This window comes from Numida meleagris, chromosome 1, assembly GCF_002078875.1.
Source record: "Numida meleagris isolate 19003 breed g44 Domestic line chromosome 1, NumMel1.0, whole genome shotgun sequence".
Lineage (NCBI taxonomy): Eukaryota > Metazoa > Chordata > Aves > Galliformes > Numididae > Numida > Numida meleagris.
In genome coordinates, this window is record NC_034409.1 from 192,503,900 (window position 1) to 192,511,522 (window position 7,623).

Genomic DNA, 7,623 nt, shown 5'->3' on the forward strand with positions numbered 1-7,623 from the left:
TTCCCCTCTCTTGGCCTTGCTGGAACCTGGGGGCAGAGGTGGATGATCGCACACAGAGTGTTCAGGCTGATCCTCACAGGTCTGTGAATGTTTCACCACCCTGGTTCCCTGCTGTGATCGAGCTCTGCTCACCCCACAGCCCTGGCTTACAGACAAATCCTGCTTGTCCTAAGAGCATGGGACTTCCCACAACTGCAGTGGTGGTGACTGGGGAGCTCTGGGTATCTGCTTCTGCTGGGGCCGGTCAAATTAAGAATTTTCTGGTCCAAAGGGAGGAGAGACTTCCAGACCAAAGTGGGCCCTGGCTCCAGCAGAACATCAGGAAAGTCTCTGGGAAGCCTGGGCTGCCCTGGGCTGCTCGGTGGTCCCGGGGTGGGCTTCCCCCCTTGCCCTTCCAACACACCTCGGCTCAGCTGCTTCTCCTGGCCTTGAGGCAACCAAACCCTCTGATAAAGCTCTGATGTTCATGGGACAGCATGAGGCTGCTTCAGTTAAATTCTGCTACGTGGTTCCCCACCATTTTTTCCTTTCATGGGAGTGATGTGATTTATTCTGAGGAAGGATCTACCAGGAAATCTGCTCAGTAAAGGTGCTGAGGTGAGTCTAAAAAAGGAGGAAGCCGTGTTATTGCACACACATGCACTTTGCTTCTCCGGTGCAGTTAATTTCTCTGTGATTTCCTGTCAGAGGAAAAACATCCCTGCCATTGCCATTGCCCAGTCCTAAAGAGCATTGGGGACACCCTTTCCCTGACTAGCTTGTTTTTCACTGTGTAGATGATGGAGTTTAACACGGGTGGTAGGAGCACACAGAGGTTGGCCAGCGGGACATGGATGTGGTGGGGGACGTTGTGGCCAAAGCGATGAGTGGAAAAATGAAAAAAGTGCTGCTGTGTAGAAAGTTAATGTAAAACATTCATGAGAGCTGCAGGTGCCAGCTGCCTTGACTTGAGCATCATTGGAGGAGAGCCTGAAGATGGCCCTAGGATGCTGTGATGAGCACCATGTCCAACCTGGGCACGGGAGGGTGGTGGCAAAGCCGCACGAGATGTTGGTGGAGACCTTGGCACAGGCCAGGCGGGCGATGCCTGTGTGCTCACAGCAGGTGTGCAGCATGACACTGTGCCCACAGAACAGCAGCCTCTGGAGGAGGAACATGGTTGGGAACATCTTGCAGAAGCTCTGGGCTTGGGCAGCCAGCCCTCCCTTGGCTACCACCACGTGCACGAACACAGGGGTCTATCACGGGGGGCTGCAGATGGCAGCGTGGTCCAGAGCCATGGCAAGTAGAATGGTCAACTCTACAATGAAGCTCATGTGAGTGAAGAATATCTGAATAAGGCAGGCATGGAAAGACATCTCCTTGGAAAGGAACTGGAATACGCTCAGGGCTTTGGGCAGCGTGGAGGAGGACAACACGAGAACAGACACCGCCAGCACGGCTGGGAAGAAGTACATCAGCTCGTGCAGGCTTCGCTCCATCACATTGACAAACAGGAGGAGAAGGCTGCTGAGGAGTGCTGCGATGTACATCAGGCAGAAGGGGAAGGAGAGCCCAGCGTGCAGCTCCTCCTGGCCCGCCGTGCCCAGCAGCAGGATGGAGGCAGGCTGCGTGCTCTGGCTGGCAGTGGGCTGGGGTCTGAGGTGGTCTGGGCTCCCTGCCCCATGAGCAGAAATGGGGCGGGTGGGAAGCACAGCTCTTGAAACGCACCTGGGCTTTGCTGGAGCAGTTTGTTTCTCTGGATCCCGAAGCTGTTTGAAAATAACATTCCTCTCACGCACTGGAGGAGCGTGCTTTAGGTATTGACTCCAAACCAAGCGATAAATTAAATTAAAAAGCGTGCCTCATAGACCAGGTGCTGAAATCCAGCAGAGGGATTTGCCGGCAGCCACAAGTCAGTGCCAGGCTTGGCTGAGCACCCAGGAACCCACACCCCCAGGCCCTCATTGCTATTATTTATTGCGCTTTGTTCTGTTGCACCCAGAAGACACGAGGCAGGTGACAGGTTGGGGCTGACTGATGCTGATTCCATGCAGCACGCTGCTTCTTTCTGTGCCTCCCTCACCTCTCTTTCATTCCACACTTTGCATGGCAGCAGACTGGGGTCCCTGCAAGGCACAGCACCGGGGGCAGCACGGTGTTTGCTGCTGGCTGAGCCAAGAGCCGGTGCAGAACAAAGCAGCGTGGAAGAGGAGCTCCATGTGGAGTGTGTGATCACAGCGAGTGGCTGCGTGCTGGGAGGCAGAGCCGCTGCTGAGTTTGAAAGCAGAATTCAGAAGGAAAGGTCTGAGGCAGAGCACGGCACTGGGAGACAGGCGAGTTGTGCAGCAGCTCAGGGGTTGCACAGAGGTGCTCAGCATCCTCGGCATTTGCTCAAGTCAGTGCCCAGGGATTGCCCCACGGTGCTGTGGGGGTATTTACACTGCAGCAGGGTGCAGAGCCCTGGTGCAGCGCTGCCCCAGTGCAGTGTGCCCCGTGCTGCATCACACCCTCTGTGTGGCCTCAGCTGCCACAGGTGTGCACCCACCCAGCCCAGACCCTCCAGTGACCAGATATGCAGGGCCTGTGTGTGCAGATTCCTCTCCATACAGAGTCCTCTCTGCACACCAGGTGCTGCTGCAGCTTTTCTCTTGGGTGCTGCCCTGGGACTTCCACCCGTGCTCCCACCTCCCCTGCAAGGTGCTGACCTCAGAGCCTAAGTGCTGTGTGATCTGGGGGAGTTTTCTACCTTCTGGCTCAAACCAGGCCCCTCAGCACCAGCAACGTGCCCAGCTGCAGCTGCTGCACACAACTCACCTGCTCCGTGACAGCCAGTGCCGCGGACACGGCCAACAGCAACAATTATGTGCTGTGTGCTCCCACGGGGCTTGCACACAGAGCTCAGCTCTGTGCAGCTGGACAAACGTGATGAAAAGCATGACCAAAATGAAGGGATTTGGGCTGGAAATCCTTCCGCGTGACCGGCCTGGGGAGATTCCAGCACAGGACAATGCCACCGTGATGGAGAGAGCGGGATGGGATGGGATGTTGAAGGCACGCAGATGATGGTCCTGATGCTTTCCAACCAAACCTACAGAGACGGTGCAGGATCTGCTCTGCTCGCTGCCTTCCTCTGCCTGCGTGGGCATCTGAATGCTGCTTCAAACGCCGGGTGATGAATGCAGCAAGTGTCTCTGCTCTGTAAAGGCGTGTGCTGCAGTTCCTGCTCTGAGCACTCAGCACTGGATCGTGCTCTGCGAGGGCCCTCTTTGGGGACATAAAAAGGAACTCCAATATTAACAGAGAGCAGGAATGGGAAGCAGGTGGGTGAGGGGAGAGAGGTTGTGGGGGAATGGAAGCTAATAAAGGTCTAAAAACCTGGGTACCTTAAATTAAGCAATAAATCTGGATTTAGTGGCCGAAATGAAACCAGATAGATTGTCTTCACTTATATATTTCCTTTTCCCTTTCTTTGAGTCAGGAAGACTGTGGTCTGACATCACGGCAATAAGCTTTTCAAAATTCGATTTTCAAGCTCCCGCAAATGGGATATTTGCAAGGATTCGTTGTTGCCAGCTGTTAGCATGTGCACATCCAGCCCCAGCACAGATACTGCAGCACTTAGCCCCTGGCTCAGGCTGAATCTAGTGTAGGAACACATGGTTTTAATTAAACGAGGTCCTCATGCCTCATTCACCCCCTTGAGTTGTGTGCCTAAGGGTTATTTCTGATGCCTGGAAATCAGTATTTTATTGGTGAATCTGCAATTACCTGCTCCAGTTCTGCCCTGGATGCCTCAGTATGTGCTGAGCCAGCGGCATGCAGAGCTCTGTGCTGGGTGGGGGGGGGGGGGAGGCTCTTCCCTCCCCTCGTGCAGGCAGGGCAGTGTGAGAAGCTGAAACATCCTTGGCTTGTGTAAGCACTGCCCTGCAATAGCCCAAACATTGGTGTGTTATCAGCATTATTCCCATCCTAAATCCTAAACATCACCCTTGCAGCAGCTAGGAAGAGCATAAATTCTAACCCAGCTGAAAGCAGGACAACTCTCTGCAGGGAATGGGGCTGGCTGTGGCACTGCCCAGCATTCGGGGGAGGGTCGGACTCGATGATCTCTAGAGGTCCCTTCCGAGCCCTGCAATTCTGTGATTTCAGGCGTTCCCTGCCCAGTCCCACAGCTGTGCCTCCAGCTCTGGCTTGAGAAGCGGGCGCAGGCTTCGTGTTCCTCAGCTGTTGGCTTTTCAGCCCGAAAGCGAAAACATGAGGGCACGCACGGCCTTAAGCCCAGGGGCTGTGCTCGTGGGCTGGGGCACGGCTCCGTGCGCAGCATCCTTCAACCCACAGCGGCCCCACGGCCCCTCCTCTGCAAAAGGCCTCCGGGAAACCGCTGGGCCGAGTACCCTCTCAAGTAGACCTCACTTAGAGCCACAGAAAAAAAAGAAGAAAATGCGGAAAGGAGGAAGAAAAGACGAAGCGGCCTTTCTGGGAGGGTCCTGGCAGGGGACGCGGAGCCCACGGGGCAGCTCCGGTGCGGGGACAGCTCCCCCCACCCCGCCACCTCCGCGGCTGTACTTGCGCCCCGCGCCCGCCAGGGGGAAGCAGAGAGCCGCCAGGGGCTCCGCTCCCGCCCGGCACCGACACCGGCTCCGCAGCCCCCGCAACCCCGACCCGGAGCCCGCAGCGTGCGGGGGAAGCTCGGGCTCGGGGAAGGTGTCAAGGGATCGCTTTCCTCTGAACGCGTCTCACTGCTCTTTGAGCCTGCGGAAACCTGGGGGACGCGGGGAAAAGGCTTTAAGCTAAAAGGGGGGAGATTGAGGATAGGAGTTTGGGAGAAATTCTGTGCTGTGTGGCCGTGGCACTGCTGCCCAGAGAGGTGCCCCCTCCCTGGTGCTGCACAGCTCAGGCTCTGCTGTCCGGCTCACAGAACAACCCCAAATTTCATTCCTGCAAGCAGCAGAACTGCAGCCTCCAGGGTCTTCTGCGGACTTGTCATTTCATTACGCATAGGGGGATGCGTGTACACATCTTCATGCCTTTATAGATGTGTGCTGAACCATGGCAAGCCTGGCAGTGTCTGCTGAACCGCTTTTTCTTAGCATATTTGTCACCAAAACTTTGTGCTCTGTACAAACCGTGCTCCCCCCACCCCGGGACGCACTGCTTGCAGCTGCCAGTGCTGTGTGCATGGTGCATGATGAACGGTGGCGGAAAGAAATGGCAACAAAATCCTCACTGCTGGAGTTGTTTAAAAATGCCCTGCCAAGAGTTTGCTCGGCGCCTGCACCTCTGGGACAGCTGGAGGAGAACGGCTTCCTCTGGAAGGCGCTGAAGTGGGGAGAAATCCAACTTCAGGTGTGGGCCAGGCCGAGGCGGGCGCTGTGATGCAGTGCCCCATGGAGACCCCAGCGTGCTAATTAGTGCGGCGTAATCTGGGAATCGTGGTCATTTCAAGAAACCTGGTGCTGCGGTCTGACCCAGGTCAAGTGCTCCAGGCAAAACACAACGAAACAAGTGAGGGAAAGAGTGTTTAGAGAGAAGGCAACGATTTTGCTTAATGTTTGAGAATCCAAGATTGTTGCTGCATGTGTTGTAACCCCAGGGGTGCACTGGCCACCACTTGCTGACAGTCAGTCAGCACCTACTCTTTCATAGAATCACAGAATGGCCTGAGTTGAACAGGACCTCAAAGATCATCCAGTTTCAACCCCCCTGCTGAGTGCAGGGTCGCCAACCACCAGACCAGGCTGCCCAGAGTCACGTCCAGCCTGGCCTGGAATGCCTCCAGGGACGGGGCATCCACAGCCTCCTTGGGCAACCCTTCTAACCCTTTCCCTTCCATACACATTTTACCTTCCATATATCCCTACCCTGGCAGAAGTGCTGGGCGCATTCCCCTCTCCTGACTGTTGTTCCTGGGGTTGAACCTTGCAGAAATCAGTTGGCAGTGACCATCCTGTTGGCTTTAAATGGCAACCCTGGGCTTGCAGACCCCTCGCTGGCAGAGCATCCTCAGTGCCTGTCTTTGGATCCTTTGGTTTTCACCTTGCAGACAGTGGGGTTCAGGATGGGTGGAGCAGGGAAACTGAGTTGGCTGTGAAAGTGTTGGCCTGGGGTGACACTTCTTTGCCAAACCAGAGCATTATGGAGAGGCAGATCTTAGGGATAAGGAAGAGCAGGACAGCACGGACATGGGAGATGCAGGTGTTGAGGGCTCTGGGACACTCTCTCCGAGTGACAGTGTTCAGAACAGTCTTATGGATCAGAAGATAGGACAGAAGGACAAAGAGCAAGTCCAAACCCAGCGTGGAGAGGAGCACAAAAAGGCCACAGACACTGCTGGTGATCATGTCCAAGCGTGTTTGATGGTGTCTGGGTGCAAGCAGTAGGGATGGAAGAGCTTGGTGGTCTGGAGAAATACAGCTGGGCAGCTGGAGAATTGCCACGCAGATGTTCATAGAATCATCAAATCATGAAGGCTGGAAAAGCCCTCCAAGATCCCCAAGCCCAAGCCCAACCCATCCACTGTGCCCACTGACCGTGTCCTCAGTGCCACTTCCCCACGGCTCTGAACACTCCCAGGGATGGTGACCCCCCCCCAGGCAGCCCGTGCCAGTGCCTGATCACTCTTTGGAGAAGGAATTGTTGCTAAATCCAACCTGACCCTCCCCTGGCACAAACTGAGGCCATTATCTCTCATCCTACTCCATGATGGAGTCAGTGAGGATGGAGGAATATCGTTGTGGGTGGCAGATGGCCATGCCATGATCGAAGGCTATTGCCAGAGTGAAGGCACATTCAGTGTCTGTGGGGCTGTGAATGAAAAACATTTGGAAAAGGCAGGTGCTAAGCTGATCTCTCTGGTTCCAGCCACAGCATCCTCAGTGTGGTTGGGAATGCAGATGTGGATGGGCCTAGGATGGCCACAACTGGCACAGAGAGGAGCACTTACATGGGTATGTGCAGGCTCTGCTCTGCCTTAATGATGACAAGGACCATCCAGTTCCCCAGCAGCATCAGCAGGTACATGGAGGAGACATCTGAGTGGTTTTCCATGGTGCCAAGACACCCAGGAAGAATATCAGCATCCTGTTCTGGCTGCTGTTGGTCCTGGGTGGGGTGAGATGGGGATGCTCCACCTTGTCCTTGAATAGCTGAGGGTCACAAAGCACACACAGATACACAGTGAGAAACACAAGCGCTTCCATCAGAGGCATCACCATGAGCAGCAGCACTGTGACACAGGAGAGCCTGCCAGGATGAGTGCGCTCAGCTCCCTGCATGCACACACGAACACGGAAACCAGGCAGGGAAAGAAAAGGGCTGATCCTGGGTCAGGCACTGAGCTGCCTGTGGAAATACTGCAGCTTAGGAGCAGAGATCAGGGGATCTTGATTCTTTTAAACCAGCAAAACAACACACCATGTGCACACCCACGGAGGGAAAGAAGATCTTCTTAAGCTGAAAGAAAGTGATTGCTGACAAAGTAACATCTGGAAATTGACCATGCGTAGAAGTAAACTGGAAATCGTAAGGAAGCTGCCTCAAAGCAGGATGCCTCTGAGTATTCTCCTGCTAGAATACAGGGAAGAGAAGTGGAGCTGCTTTTAGGGGCAGTTTTCTAAGGGCAGTTTTCTGATGGGTGAAGGT

At 55.0% G+C, this 7,623-nt stretch overlaps 1 pseudogene; it reads right to left on the bottom strand.

Moving 5' to 3' along the window:
* LOC110404779 lies at nucleotides 662-7,029 on the bottom strand (annotated as a pseudogene).